Raw genomic sequence first — 16,815 nt, 5'->3', positions numbered from 1 at the left:
ATTGAAATAACCTTATGAAACGCATCTGCCTTTCACAAAAAATATATTTGTGAATATTTTTTCTGCTCTGGTGTGCTATTAAAGCCCCAAGGGATGAAGCTTCTGCTTCTTCCCCTCACGGTCAAGATTGTTTATCTTTTAGGAAAATTCTGCAATTATTCAGCTCAGATTTTTCTTTTCTCAATCTAGTATCTGCACTGAGACATCCAGACATTTATAACTCATTTTCTCTGTTGTTCTTTATAAGACTGAAATACTTGCAGCTGGCTCCATCTCGAATGAACCTGGAAGCAGACTGGTGTATGTGTGGAAGAGACAATATGGGCAACAGGGCTCTGGATTAAGGGAGGAGAAACATATTGACAGCACAAACACATTTTCTGCTTAACACTGGGCTCATTGCTGTACCATCTGAGCTAAACATTCATTCTAAAACAAACTACAGGCCAACAGCCCATTCCTATACCTAGCTTCTAGCTTCTTTCATTCTGTTTATAAACTGTAGCCTCATGGTTCACAAGCAGACAATGTGTTAAATAACCCTGATCTGATTTCTATTTTTCTACCACTCAGAAAAGCTTTTTATTAAAACAAAGAATCAAACTACTCACTTTGCATTGGATTATATTTTCGACTAAATGCAATAGTCATGCAGAGGCATCTTTGAAAGAAATGATTTAGCATCACTATTGCCAGCTTGTAACTCAACAGTGTTGTGTTTGTGTTTCTCAGGATACAGAGCTTTCCTACTAACATGGTGTCTGATTGAATTTGTCCTGAGACACTGAAGAAGAAAATCATTGATATTCGGGGCAGCAAAAAGGAAACAGTTTGTGGTTACAAAACAAAAACATTTTTCTAATCAACTCGAAACCTGAACACCTCCAGAGTGCCCCAAGCAATTCCCAGGAGAAATGAACGTCATCTGAAAAGCCAGGATATATAGTCACTTAGCTAGACTGAACTCTGAGACACTTCAGCTGAGCAGCCTGAGAATACTTTGCTATCTTTTTTCACTACCTTGAGGCTTCTTTCAAAAAACAATTGACTTCAGTTTTTAAGTCTGTCAGCACATAGTCCTTTTAGTTAGGAACGAAATGCATATAGTGATCTTTAAACTATTCTTATAAGAAGTTGGGGAGCTCACAGGCCTAAGTGTCTCCCTATTAAAGGGAAATATAATCCTGAAGTTATAAATTATATTTTTACAGTGTCAGATGGAATCTTTATTATTACTAGAAAAAGTAATTATTATGAACCAGTTGGAAATCACTTATCTCCACAGTTTACTGATGGCAAAACAGCAAACAAGCTGTTAATTTATGTCTTGTAACTGTACAACATAAATACAGGCCATGTTTATATACTAGATAATTTTATTTTCCTTGATGTAAGTATCCTTTTTCTTTTTAAATCTATTGTTCCTCACAGCACAAAGTAATTCCTCAGAAAGAAGGTTCCAATTTTTATGTGTATTTGGAGAGACAATGATTACAGTTACATTAGGTTGATAGAAATGGCTGCAGGTAATACTTCTGAAGTGAGAAATCCAGAGAGGGAAATCCTGAAGCCGAGTAAAGCTCTGCTGAAACCCTCTATGCTAAATAAGGCCACGCAGTGTCTTACATTGTATCTCAACTACAATTAAACCTTCTGTATTTTGGTAAAGGAACCTCTGACTAAAATAACCATTCCAGGTATTAGAAGGCTTGGATTTTCTTTTTTTTTACTAATGCCCCATTAACCTCCAATATCTGTTCTCTCTGTGCACAGTCAGCAGGTCCCCTAATATCTCCCTTTTCTTCTGTTCTAGCAGGAGCAGTCATTTTTAATAAAGTTGTTATCCTCTCTTTCTCTGTCTCTCCTCTCTACAACACCATCCTGGTGTATGAGTGCATGCTGTGCCACAGGGCATCAGGAGTGCTATCTAGGCTTTGTTTCAGCACTTCTTGACACTGAAACTACGTGTCCATTAGAAACTTTCAGTGTGAACTGATGTCTCCAGCACTGCATGTGAAAAGCTTTGGTGCAGCCTAAGGCTGTGGTGACGGATATTTGGCCAAATTTGTTAGTAAGTGGTAGTAGAAGCCAGGGACTTGGGAGCTCTTTAAAGTACTTTGTCTTATAAGTTGCATATTTTTTTCCTGATGGTTCCTAGACTGCTGACAAAGCCATGCAAAAGTATTACCTCACCTGCTACCTAAGTGGTTTTTCCTTGAAGCTTAAGGAAACTGTTAACAGTTCACAGCACCACAGTGCACTGCAAGAAAAATTGAAGGACATAATGATAATGCAGTCTGTGTGCTGGCAAATCCCAGATCTTTTGCATTCTGTGTGAGAAACAAGAGGGCTAGCTATGCTATTTTGCATGCTGTGTTGTTGCTATTTCTAGATCTGTATACTCTATTGATGGTTTTAATTGCCTGTACTACAGTAATGATGACTGAACTAATAATAAAATAGATTATTTGTATTCATGAAACTAAATAACATCCATGGAAAACATACTTGTAAAAGCTACATTTTCCTAAGTTCAGATCATTCCCCAGGGACAGTAATACAAACCATTCAGAAGAACTTCATAATTTCTAGTAAAATTTAATTTCATATTCTTGCTGTCCTGCCCTCGTGAGCTGCAATAAACCACAGTTCCTTAACACTTATGAGAAGTTAGGGCTGTCTTTTAACATCTCATCTAATATCATCAGGGGAAATACAGACCTAAAAAGACTTTCCTGCAACTCAATTCTTTCAAATATCTTTTTTTCTCACAGTCTTATAAAAACATCTTCAGTTATTTTTCCAGATGCTTGTCTATTAGCTATAAACTAGATTTTGGCAACAGTTGACCGCAGGTATATCCAATTCCCTGTACTCTCTGGATGATTTAGAGAGAAGATGAGATACCAGTGTAGGATTTTCTGAAGAGGTAATAAAAGAGAAATTAATCTGCCAAATGAAAATTCTTTGTTGTCAGCATTTCTCTGAACTGAAGGATTAAATGTATGCTGAATTTTAAATGGAAAATATGTTTACACAGTGCTGTGATTAACGGCCACAGCAGTGCTCTGTGCTGTGTGCAGCTATGAGCAGCTGGCTATTTTTAAAGGATTTCAATAACCCTAGGCAACCCAGAGTTCAAATCTGACCTTGGAGTCCTTTGAGATCCATATATCAAACAAATCTATAGTCTTGAAAGGTCTTCTCTTTTTATAAGAGATCAAAAAATGCATGTGTGATCTTATAGGTAAAACATAATACTCTGAGTCCAGTCAATTGGAATTTATTTCTGTTTCCTCTATAAAATTTTTGGATTACCTAAGGCAAATAATTTTTCATTTTCCAGTTTCCTAATGGTTAAAACAAGAAGATAACAGCTCTGTTTAATAGATGCCTTCTGAGATGCTGTATCAACACACAGGCTGTACGCAGTTGTTACCCAGGGCATCAGTGACCGCCCTTGGATTCAGCCAGACTCCAGGGGCACATGGAGAAGGTGGCTTTGGCCAGTCTGGCAGCACCCAGTTGTTGGCAAGGCAGGCAGCTTGCTGGCCTGCTGGAGACAGCACTTCAGGGAGGGCTGTTGCCTGGAAACACCCACGTGCCTGGACTGCTGTGCCACGTAACATGCTGATCCTGCTTAGGGCACACCGTGGAACAGCCTTAATTGCTACATGGATAATCCACCTAAAGCTAGCTTCCGACACAAAAACAAGGACCAGTTCCAAATATACCTTGTAGTTTTAATATAGCCTTAGAGTTAAATAGGCAGATTCACAAACTGAAGGTACACTGACTGGGAGACTTTTTTAAGCAAAAGACAGGAAAATGAACAACATCCATATATGTGAAGGTTGGCAATGAGTCGGTGTTTAGCAGCTGATGAGCCAGTCCAGGAGTAACCTCTGGCAGGGATGGAAGATGATTAGGATTTTTGATGTGTCTTCAGTATCTGATGCAGTACTCCCACAAAAAATTCAATTGTCTTCAAACTTGTTCCTTCTAAAGCTCTGAAAGTATTTCTCTGGGAGGAAGTTTCTATGACTTAAAACAGTCTTAATGGGGGATGTTCTTTTGCCAGATGGGGCACTGGCACTGCTCTGACTGATACTGCTGAGATCCTTAACAGATCTGTACCAGCACAGCCATTGGCCAGCATCAATGTAAATCTAAATCATGCTTTCCACAGTAAGTGCTGTAGTGGTTTTGTTGATTGCTACAATCTTCATGCATTCTGCCCTGAAGGATTTATTACGGATTCCCCAGGGTGGAAAAGTTCAGACAGAAAAGTACCGTTTGGTATGGCTTTTCAAGAGGAGCTGTGAAAACAATTAATTTTGTAATTCAGTAACTAAACTTTTAAAACTCAACAACTTTTGATCTGAACCAAATGTGGCATGTTTTCTTTTTCTTATTTTCACTTAGACAGCTCCTTCCCTCTCTCTTGTTAGGAATTCCAGTCTATTTAGAATAAAAATATTTCATCTTTACTGTTGGCAAAAAAATCCAAACACTTCCAATTTCATTACTATCACCTCCATTAGCATTACTTAGTAATCAGATCAAATGCCATGGGGGAACTCATTTTGACATTGCAAATAGTCTGGGGATGCTGAGTCCAGAAAGTTTACTATTTCCAAAAAAAAGAGAAAAAAAAGAAGATAAAACAAATCCCCAAATCACTTAGCTCTTTTTAGAGTAGAATCTGTGAAATGCCTCTGTTATACAGAGGAAAAAAAAAGAAGCTGCAAATAAGTCTCAGGGATGAACCTATACATCTGTCCTGTGTGCCCTTATCAAAATGCTGATGGTATGCTCCAGATATGCATCCTTTTCCTTCACAAGAATGCGAGAATAGATCTGAATCATCAGGGAATATGTGTGATGGGAAAACAGGAAATAAATCAACTTTTTAAAGTTTTCTCTATCTCATCTCAGTAGCATTTTTAAGTGAGAATAGTCAGAAGAACAATTCACATTGTTTTTAATAAAGTTTCCCCCAGCAACCTGCTTGTTTTCAAGGAACTAGCAGAGCAATAGCAGTGATGAAAATTGGCTCCAGCAGTCTGATATATCATAGCTCCTTTTGTTTGCTGAGAATGAAGAAATGGAAAAGGCATTAACAGGAATGTCCTGCTTTCACTTCCCAGTTCCTGGAAGGGCTCTGCTCTCCATCTATAACAGTAGGTGTTTTCTCCTTGTTACTTATGGAGAGTACCTGACACGAGGCTCTTGGCAGCGATGCTCGGGGAATGGAATTGACAAAGGATCTTTGTAGCTGCTGAGGGAGCAATGCAGATCAGAGGCAATGGTGAGCTGCAATCAAGCAAAATGACTGAGAATCAGGGGTCTAATTCTGCCTTTGCACATCTTTTGGCCTTTTCTCCAATACTGCCTGTGGTGTAAATTTTTAATTTGGTAAGCTAGAGTCATAAGCCTGGCAAATCCATGGGCTAGATTCTTCAGGATCATTTTTTCTTTGAGAAAGAAGAATTTTCCAGAAAATGAAAATTACTCTGTAGATCAGCAATCTTTACCTAAAAATATGCTTTTATTGCTAAGTTACTGCAAAGCTCATTATTACTCTGGTGTTTATATATATATATATATATATATATATATATATATATATATTTCCAGTAATCAATATTTTCCTCATGCCCTGAAAACAGCTGTCATAACCAAGTAAGACACAAATGATAGGTGAAGCAGCAGAATTCAGAACTAAAGGCAGTTTCCTAATTTTCCATAAGAGATTTCTGGGTTTGTTGGGTGGGTTTTTTTAAGTTTCTTAGAAGGGAAGCAAGTGGTTGGACTCCAGGAAGTTATAAATATCTTCCAGAAAGAACTGCTTATTCAAATAAATAGCTAATATTCTTCAGAATAAACAGCTGAATTGGTTACTGAATGTGCATTTATTAGAAGAATGTGCATTTATTAGGAGAACTACATAGGAAACATTCATTGCCCAAACCAGAAACAATCTCTGCCCACAGCATGAAAAAAAGACCCCTGTCTGGCAAACATGGTGATCCAGCATAACTTAACACAGAAATTAGAGAATGAATGAGTCTGTAATTCAGTTATACATGGATCCAAAGGCAAATCATTTCAGTCTCTTGCCTGCTCCTTCTTTTGTCACTGCATGACTAATTTCTTTTGCTTATAAGAGGATTATCATCTGTAGACATTACTACTAGTAATCATTAAAAATACCCTAAAACTTTCCAGCAACATTGTCATTATCATTCTCCAAGTCAAGTAACACAGGGAAACAACATGTACAAGAGATTTTTAAATAAACTTCAAAACCTGTCTGTTCCCATTTTTATCATTCATCTGATTTCAGGGCTTCACTGCTTTTACAGGAGATCTGAACTTTGCCATATAGCTTTCTAGGAGCATGCTAATATTATTATTCCTCTGCTGTTTGCAAAATATAGATATTTTGATTAAAAAAAACCAAACTAAAAAACAAAACAAACCTACAACCAAACAAATATATATATATGTGTGTATATATATATATATATGTGTGTGTGTGTGTGTGTGTGTGTGTGTGTGTGTGTGTATCAGCAATAAATCCTCCTGGAAAGGCTCAAGAGTTGGATTTTGATTCAGTACAGTTGATAAAGTGTTTCATGTTTCACTTCCATGCTGATTTAAAATTACCAAACTTAAGAGTGGGACTGTTGGACACAAGGATCCTTGAGGGTCCCTTCCAACTCATAATATTCTGTGACTCTGTGGATTGGCCAAAACATAAGTTTCTAAAAAGTTGCTTTAAAATATTTTTAAAAATGTATAGAAATATAGATTTTTCTTAACAGTTTTCCAGTTGAAAGATCCTTTTATTGTTAATTAGTATTTAGATAAATACAATATTCATTTCCATTCCTTAATCTTCAGCTGGCAAAAGAGTATCTAACTAGAGAATAGTCAGATTAAATTTATAGAGGATGCTGCTCTCATCTGTAAGCAGTTTAGCCCACAGGTCTTTCCACAGTCCTGTTGGATGTAGGTACAAACATGCCTGTGATGCAAAAAGCAGGAGGGAGGCACAGGCACTTCAGCTGCACAAAGCGTGAAAAGAATTCTCAAAGTATTCTCCTGCACTGCTTTTAGAGAGAGAGGAGAAACAGGGAACAGAAAAAAAATGTTTAATTATTTCACGTTAAATTAAAAATAATGTAATTTAATTTTGATTGACTTTTCAGACAAGTTCCTGTTTCACAGCCACTCTCACCCATTCACAGCAGATCAATTCCTGGCCTTGGTCCACACAAGGTTCCTCTGAAGTCAGTGTCAGGCTCTCTGTTGACTGTGGTGGCTTTTCTCATCAATACCTGTAAGAAGCTGGTTTGTTTGAATCTTTGAAGGTTGCCATTCTTTGCAAGACAAAATATGAATGTCATCATGAGGAAAACCTCTCTCATTTCTAAAATGAGAGACTGACATATGCTTCCAGAGATGACTGCTGGAAAGGTGTCAAAAAGCAGGAATGAAGTCAGGGAAGATTTTGTTTTCATTACTTTTATTTATTCTTGAAGGGCAGAAAGAAATCCGTCAGCCTTTGAAAAGATCAGGGCAGAGTGATGGCTCAAGATTGAGGGAGTACTTCCTGAATATGAAAAACAATGTCTGTTCTCTGGAGGATCTATTGTAAATGCTTAAAAATTAAGCACTTTTTTGAAGAATGATCTTAAAAGTTTATCTTTATCTCTCTTTCTTCTCATAATCTGCTGTCTATTTTTCATGCTTAGACTGAATCCCAAGGGCTTACTATACATATTCAGCTCACAGGAAATCTCATTATCTTTCAATGCTAGGCATCCCATCCCATTGTTGTGCCAGCAACACAGGCTACTTCTGTAAGACTCTGTATAGTATGGAATTTCCTACTGCTGTATGTGCATGAATCATTCAAACAGGAGAATATAACAGTTCCTCCTGTGGCTCGTTTATTTACCCAAGTCAAAGTTTTGTATACCAGCAATACAGTGTATTATGTGCCTGGGAAAAAATCTTGGCAGAAGTGAATTACAAAAACCATCCAAAGCAGGGAAGTTTCTGTTCAGCACTTTGAAATGTGAACTCTCTGTGATATACTCAATTTGTTCCAAGACTGAAATGCTTTCAAATGAAAAAAACTGCAAATGGAGCTCCAATCACTGTAAGTGGCAGCAGAGAATCATTAAGAATGATAAGTGGTGTATTTTTACAGTATATTTAGAGAATTCTTGAAAAAACACAATACTTCTCAGCCTCTTTTATCTCCCATATAACTGCCAAGTCTTGCTGATGAGATTGCATGCTTTGCTATTCCTCCCTAGTGCAGCACTTTCAATGAAACAGCTTGAAAGTTTTTCTTCTACTCTAAATGTTGCCTGGGTCATGAATAGAGCAGCAGCAGAGCTGTGACTACTGGGCAAACACTAAAAGGCACTTAGCTATACACTAGAGTTTCCCATCTGCTCACACTGGTCACATATGTCAGCACTGTATTAAGCTAAAGTGAGATTCCTTGGGATCTTCACAGAATAACTCACGGGACAGGCAATGAATGAGCTCCTGTGAACCCTGGCATTGTGCACTGAGCTGCAGTGCTGGGCATTAGGCCTTACACACTGTTTGTTAAGGTAGCACACTATCACAGGATGTCCCACAAGACTGAGACAGTCGCAGTAAAATGTACACCAGCCACAAAACAGACATTAATAAGATGAAATGAGCTGCAGGACTGCTAACAGTGGAAAGGTGTTCACAGTACAGCATTGCAGCTTACCATTGTAAATCCATGTAAAAAAGCAAATACATGAGCTACCTGTATGCACTTAACAACAACAAAAAAAAAAAAAAAAAAAAAAAAAAAAAAAAAAAAAAAAGGAGAATCTGTTAAACATAACATGTCTCATAATTTGCTGATCTGTGTAACATTCTGTAGATGGCAGTGTGGGTAAACCATCTCTGAATTTGTAATATTGCAGTGCTTGGCTTCTGTGCATACGTAAGACAGTAATATCTAAGCCAGCACAGACAGACTGTCAGTGAGAAAACACAGGGCATTTTTGGAATCAGAAATCAACCCAGCACTCATAGGGGAAAGACCTCCTGGGATATATCTGCTTTTTAAACTCCAGCTAGTTCAGATCCTAGTTTTCACTTCTCCTTTTACAAATCATGACAAACTTAATTTTGAGTTGTCTGGGATACACCTAAAATTAATACTTGTACTTCTATAATGGCTTACAGTGCTGCATCAAGCTGTAACTGTAGAATGGTTTCTGATAGCCACTGCTCCCTTCCCATTGCCTGGGATCAAATTCAAGGCACAGCTCCTGATCTAAGAGTCCCTTTACATTTCTGATCTTGGGAATATTCAGCCACAGTTCATGGCCAGAGATCAAGTCCTCTCTTAATAGCTGATCTGGGATATGCAGATACATCCATGGGATTCATAGCCATTGCAGTTGATGGGTCAGCCTAGACCTGACCAGTTCCAGCACAAAAAAGAAAAACTAGTAGTTTTTGTTGAGTTTCTTTTCAGAACAATTCTGAGATCCTAAAGTATTCCTTTACACCACTTTCATTTCTGTACTGGGTTTAAAACTGACATGACAAAGTGAAGAAACTTGATGCATACCATATATACAGATAGACATCAGGAGTCTGAAGTGAATGATTTAAAGCCCTTTTTGTAATGTACCTACATGCTTCAATAAACATAGGCATTTTGAGAATCTAGAGACTTTTAAGCTTATCATCAAAATACATATCCAATACAGAGAACAAGGGCTCGTTCTTAATTTCTTTCACCTGCCAAGTAAGAATCCTCATATATTTTGGGAGCAGCCCTTTGGGCCTTAATCTTTAAAGATGATGAAAATCTCAGGTGTATTTGGGGTCCAGACCAGGAGTCTGGGACCAGGCAGTGGCCCATCTATGAGGCAGTGGGAATGGGATCTTCAGTGGTCTTCAGCATTAGACCCTCATCCTAGGTGAGCTCCCCTGGGATGGGGCTCAGCTCTGTCCCAGGCCTCACCACAGTGGTGCTCCCAAGCCTCACCCAAACACCTCTGGCAGGAGGGGAGCAGCTTTGGGCTGTGCTGGCCTGGGCCCTGCTGCCAGGCCCCCAGGAGAATGTGGACATGCTCAGGGCCCTGCCCCTCAGGTGCATTTCTGGAAAAAGTCAATCCTATATAACGTAGTCCTTATTTTAAATTAATGCTGACCTGATGTTGATTTATCAAAGAGAGCAATAATTCTCATCCACCAAGGTATCATTGATGGAGCTCGACCAGTGTAAAGCATCCTCTTTTGCAATATAAACACAGATCATAAAATCTTTTTAAAGGAGAACCCATTGATAACATGCAGTATGTGTGCCTGAAATGAATTGATCTATAATATTTAGTGATGATGATTGATTTGTACCCGGAGGCAGGAGACAATTCATCAGTTTTTGTATTACCTTATGTAGCATCTCCATCCTATTCGTGTCAAATTGTCAGACAGAACAAAAATGAGAACTTTTGGTGCTTGAAAGATAGAAATACTTTTCATTGCCAAGATGCTGTTTTCTTTACAGATTCTCTTTTTAAAATGAGCAAGTTCATATATTTAAAATGAAAAGGTGAGCTGAGAATTTTGAACTTCAGCAAACAGAATAGCTATTAAAACTGACATATCCTACCTACAAAAGCAGGATTCAGGTTTCCCAAAAAGAGTCATAACCTGAGACGTGAGGCTTATGCTCTTATCTCATCTACTGAAAAACATTAAGGTGACAGCACAATCCAGACTTCAACTTTCCATTTTGATTTAAAGTTGGCATATTCATCAATTCAAAGTACCTTGTGCACTTATCCCTCACTGACATTCATTTCATTCTAAGGAAATTGCACATTTCACAAAATTCAAACCAGACCCACCAACACTTCACATAGCATTTGCTTTTACTACACAAAACCTGCATCCAAAGTTGAGTCCGGTTTTAATGGATACTTGGCAGGTCAAAGTTACTTGTTCCATGGGGAATGGACACAGCTTTGCCTTCTAGTAGTACTGTAATGGAATTTAGCTGCTATGTTCCTACTGTTCATTAAATTAAAACTCATGAATATCACAGGCATTTTTTTATTGTTGGTGGTATTTAATTTTTGTGGCAAGCATTCATCTAATCAAAAAAAACCAAACAAACCCAGAAAAAATAAAGTGCAGAAGAGAAAAAGCTTAAAACTTTGTCTCAAGTTACTTATTTATCTTTAATATCCAGCAGCAAAGGTTTTCAAGTATGGGCAAGTATAACTCAGAACACAAGCCGACTCAAAGGGATATTTTAGAATAAAAATCTATATATGTAGCAACCCTTTCCTGCTAGTCATTCATTACATGAAATGTTTATCAGATCATCTATTTCTTTTCCCATGTGATTTACCCATGATCCATCCATCTGCTCTTCTTTCTTCAGCAAACTTCCTAGCCCTATCCTATAAAATTTTGGTACTTATTTTCTTTAAAAATTCTCTTGTTTATCTAGGTGTTATTTTGGTTACTAGGTATCCAGCCCCTCGTCCCTTCATACCTGCCTGACCACAGGGAGCTTTGCATAGGGGAAGTACCAGAGGGGTGACTTACTGCAGAGGGGTCTGCTGCCCACCTCTGACTGGTTATGTCATGCCAAGAGGTCCCCTCCTCTCACTTCAGCTCATGGCAGACTGGTCAGAGGCATGCTTGTACTCTCTCTGCCTTAATTCCAGGTAGGGTTGCCTCAGACACCTAACACAATCCAAATTCAAAGTAGGGTCCAAATTCTTCCGCACACGGCTGTTCAGAGGGAAGGTGTGTGATTGTATGAATCCCTAGTGCCGGGAGAAGGCTTAAGTCAAACATGTTTGTCATGCCTCTGTTCATTTAAAAATAAGTAAAAATTAGAAGTACAGCTAATTTTATTATGCTCAGAACTCAGTAGGAAAATATTTTAAGTATTTTAGTAAATTCTTTTTGTCATTCCTTCTGACCATCCAGATTTGTATCTCCATACTTAGCGCACTGTTTGTGCTTGCTTGGCTGTAACTGACACTCAGCTCACAAACTGTCACAATCAGGACACAAAAGAATGACACTCACCCGTCAGGTTGAGAGTGAGAAAAGAAGGACTTTATTTTGGGAATTTCAACTTATATAGTTTTTGGGATTTGGTCAAGGATTGGAGGACGAGAGGAACATGCCTCTGACCCCAGTGGTCAACTCAGAAGTCCATCAATTTGTCCTTCCCCCTAGAAAGAATGCTGCTTACAAAACATCAGTCTTTGTTTATCTTACAATTTGTGAGAAAACTCCAGTAGAAATGAAAACAATCAGAAGGCCGAAAAATCAGGGTGACAACAGACCCTGGAGCTGACTTCTGGTAAGCATAAAAAAAAAAAAAAAAAAAAAAAAAAAAAAAAAAAAAAAAAACACCACTTTTTTTTTCTATATTCAGATAAGATTTTAGCTTTGGTGTCTTTAATTTTCTAATAGCCATCTGCTCATATGACTTGTTGAAATTGCTGGGTCAATCATAAATACTAAAAACAGGTTTTTTTTTTTTTCCTTTTAAAGGCACACACACACAAAAATAAATCTGTAAATTGACAGTGTAATGAGATTTATACTGATGTCCTCTTCACTTCCTGTATGAAAAGGAATTTTAATGACACCTGCTAAGGCTCTATGCCAGAGTTAATCAATACTAAATATATAAGTAGAAAATAGAAGCAGGTCTTAAAATTTTCAGTTAATTGCAGTTAATTCAGTTGATGCAAAGTGCAAAGTGAACAGAAGACTTACCTCCTTATTTTAAAGCTGAAACTTAACATCTGACTATTCTGATTTTTAAAGGCTGTGGATAATACCCTGAGTTCTCCAGATTCCTAGTGAATTTATCAAATTAATGTTAGTTTTGATGTAATAAATAATTACTTTGGAAAGTAATAATATGGGGTATATGGAAAGTAGTATGGGGTTTTGTTTCTCAAAATAAACAACAGAATTTATCTGAACAAAACTTTCTGTCATGTAGTGGCATTCCTGTTATACTCAAGTATTTGTTGAATACTTGAAGTTTCTAGTGACTTTGAGAAGTAGTGGGGATGTAACCTCACCACCCTTCATTTGGTGTAACTGTATTTCATGGTGTTGGTTTAGCACAATTACTGAAAGAGTGGTTGTAATTAAAATAATGATGCACGCACAGAATGTGTGCATTTTAAAAATGGATTTTTTTCTTTACAGTAAAGATTTTATTGGCTTTTGAAACATGGCAATTATATGATATATAAAACTGTTACTAATGAGTGTTTGAGGTCACTTGATCACTCAAAGAAAATCGCCAGGGAAGGAATCACTAAAAGCTGGGTGTAATATAAACAGCACAACAAATTTCATTGGAAATGTTCACTCTACTGCTTACTAGGATTAAGGCACATCAAGGAAAAAAACCTGCTACAAACAAAATCCAGTCAACCAATCCAAACTGAAATATGCTGAGAACTATCTGTATGTGTGTGTGTGTGCCAAAATTAACCAAGAACTGTGTGTGTGTGTGTGTGTGTGTGTGACAAAACGATAGGAAAGGCAAGGATTAAAAAGGAACATGACCTAAAGCTTGAGAGCACTCAAACTTAACAGTACTTAAACTTATATCTTAAGCTTAACAATTTAGCAAAGGAACAAGACTTACCAGCATATCACTTAGATTATAACGTAAATTAAACTTCTTTTCAGGCCCAACTTACATAGATAGCTAAAGTACTTAAACACCTAAGAGAGCAGCATTTCTCCCATGTTTGCCATGGCATTTGCACACGTGTCTGCACACAGACATAAAGAGTCAGAGCAAGGTACCTGTGACAATGTTTCCTCTTGGCCACGGTTTGGGCACTTTCTTTGCAGGTGCCAGCACAAAGCTGTTATGGCATTCAGGCAGTAACAGCAGTTTCCAAGGCTGTCCGTGACAAAACTCGCCAGGAGTTGGTTGGGCAGAGCAGCCTGTGGGAGCAGACAGACAGACAGACAGACAGACACACACACACACACACACAAGCACAGACAGACAGACACACACACACACACAGAGACACACAGACAGGAGGTGTTTGTCAGGAGCTCCACAGATGCTGAGCCTGTGCTGCTCCTCCAGCCCGAGGCCTCACGGGCATTCCCGAGGTCCTGGTGCCCCACCATAAAACTAAACCTTAAGTACCAAGTTGCAAATATGTCTCACTGAAGTTTATTTCTAGCTATTTACCGTCGCCCTTGACTTTCTTGCTTTCGAGTGTTTGAACTTTTGCAGCCTGATTCTCACACTGCTTCATGTAAACAATATCGTATTCTTAGAATTTATCAGTATGTTTTGCATAGTTGCTCTCTGAGAGACAATTTGACTGATGGTCATATTGACCAATGGAGTCAGGAGGTTGTTACCTCCTTGGGCCAATCTGGGCCCTCTGTACAAAATGTATATAAGTTATTGAAGTCAGATAATAAAAGAGCCTTCCATGTTTGACCCGGCTGCTGCCTGCTGTCCTCTGTGAGGGTCCACACCCACGTCGCTACGTGTTGCCCCTCTAAGGGCAGGGGTAACAATTTACACTAACAATTTTGTGTTAATTTAGCTGTCTTTTACTGTTTATTTTAGAAGAAAGCAAGTTTATATTGTTTGCTGGGGGGGTGGTATATAATTGAAAGTACCTGGAAAATTACATATTAAATTTTTATGATTGCAGTAAAAAATTTCAATTCTACTTATATTTCTTGTGATTGATTTACAGGAAAACTAGTTCAGAGATGCACGTTTATATCACTGCTCTGTTGTAAGTTTTTTAATTAATACGTGAAAACTGCCCCCAGCTAGGTTCAAATCCATTCTAAACTGACTTCTGTTAACAAATAGTTCCTCTTCTTTGTTCTCTGTAAATAGTTCTTTCACAATGGCAAGGACTATAAGATTGATTTGGATAAACCATTAGATCTAGAGCATACATAGAGAGTAGTCCTGTGATAAAAATCCCTGGATTTATTCATCAAGGTTTCAGATTTTTAATAAGGGTGCAGGTTCTCTATAAACTTGAAAACAAGTGAAAAATCAGTACATCAGATTTGCATATGAACTAGAAATTGGTTCTAAAACAATTAGTTGTCTCTTTTCTTATAATCATGCATTTTTTTGAAGAAGTCTGGAAATCCATCTAAGCACTACTAGTGACCACAAAAGTCAAGTCTTAGGACCAGGCTGACCCAGCTTTCACACATCAAAGAGATAACTAAGGTTCAAAGATGCCAACAAATGACTGAATAACTTGTCCTTCTGAGGTAAAGCTGGGATAAACACCACAGTACTTCTCACATGGTAAACAATCTTTTTATTCGAAGATTATATCGTTAAGCCATACGGAACAATTTAATTTTTCACTCCCAGCAAGTTGTATTTGGTAAGTATTGTACAAGACATATTCCATATAGTCATTTCTCTCATTCAATCTTTTGCTATCTTTTAGTCCAGAATGATAACAAGTTGTTTACATCAGCTAGAAGAAATATACCTATTATGCATATGCAATATACATATTACCCATGCAGGACTGGCACTTCCTGAGTTAGTCTTGCAATTTATATCATGTTCTGTTTTTGTTTCACGAATAACATCTTCCATCAAACTGACAACTCCTTTTCTTTAACTTTCTTCCATAATAAATATCCCACCTCTTAAATCTGTTTTCATTAGCGAAGACATCGGTGAGACAGAAAGGGCTTCTATGTGGGCAGAAGGCACTTTCATTTTCTTTAGCTATTACTGAATGTTTTTATTTGTGTTTTTACATCACTTCAGCATAGTGCATCTTATTATGACTGACAGGTCTGTAATGGGATTTTTTGCTATCATCATCAGGTTTCAGAAAAAAAGAGACAAGTTTTACTTGTTTTGACCTGTAAGCATTTGTCAACATTGGACTTATAAATTATTGCGTATCTTTCAACTACCAGCTTCTTGCCAGACATAAGTAAAAATTGTCTACCTTGTAACTGATTCAGACTGGATTGTTCAGTTTTCTGAAATTATTTTATCTGTTTATATCTTTAGTGAAATTTCTGCTCATGTGCCTGGAAATTTCCATTTACACAAGGAGTATGGCATAAGGCCCTTTTTTTAATTAACTCCAGGCCTTTACTTCCTTTGAAATTACATGGAAATGTTCTGCCATCTAGATTTTCATGTCTTCAAGCAGAAAACAATGTATTAAGTATTAGACAAAGGCATTTAAAAATTTTCTATTGAGTTAATAGAGCAGGCAAAATAGTGAAAAAACAAGAAGGCCTTTTGCTTTAAACAGTATAATTAAAAGTTAATTACCTGACAAATAGTAAGTGATATCAAAGAATAATAATGTATTAAATGGTAAAGCACAACATCCAATTATTAGGAAGCTGTTAACCCTGCTACATAATGATATAATCAAACACACAAGTGGTCAATCAAAAAATAAAAAACAAAAACCACACACAGAGGTTAATTTCAAACACTATCTCAAAAGACTACTTTTTGCAGACTGGAGAGAAAAAGCCAGTTGATATACACTGCACTGAAAAGTCATGGTGAATACACAGGTAACCGGCTGTATTACCATACAGAACATTTCAAGTGAGCAGATGTGAAATCAGCTGGGAAAGAGCTGAGTATACAGTGCAAATCCAAAAAGATAAAAATATCAGAATCTGCGTTTTTCTAAAAGTGACAAAAAACCCCACAAAACAAAACAAAACAAAACAAAAAAA

The 16,815-nt window shown here is 37.5% G+C and overlaps 1 long non-coding RNA gene across 1 annotated transcript in view; it reads left to right on the top strand.

Moving 5' to 3' along the window:
• Nucleotides 1-16,815, top strand: part of LOC310910422 — a 41,403-nt gene that overhangs the window by 16,494 nt on the left and 8,094 nt on the right. The gene's annotated exons all lie outside the window — the stretch shown is intronic.

This window comes from Zosterops lateralis (assembly GCF_965231275.1).
Source record: "Zosterops lateralis genome assembly, chromosome: 6".
Classification (NCBI taxonomy): Eukaryota; Metazoa; Chordata; class Aves; order Passeriformes; family Zosteropidae; genus Zosterops; species Zosterops lateralis.
This window is presented reverse-complemented; position numbering and strand designations above follow the sequence as displayed.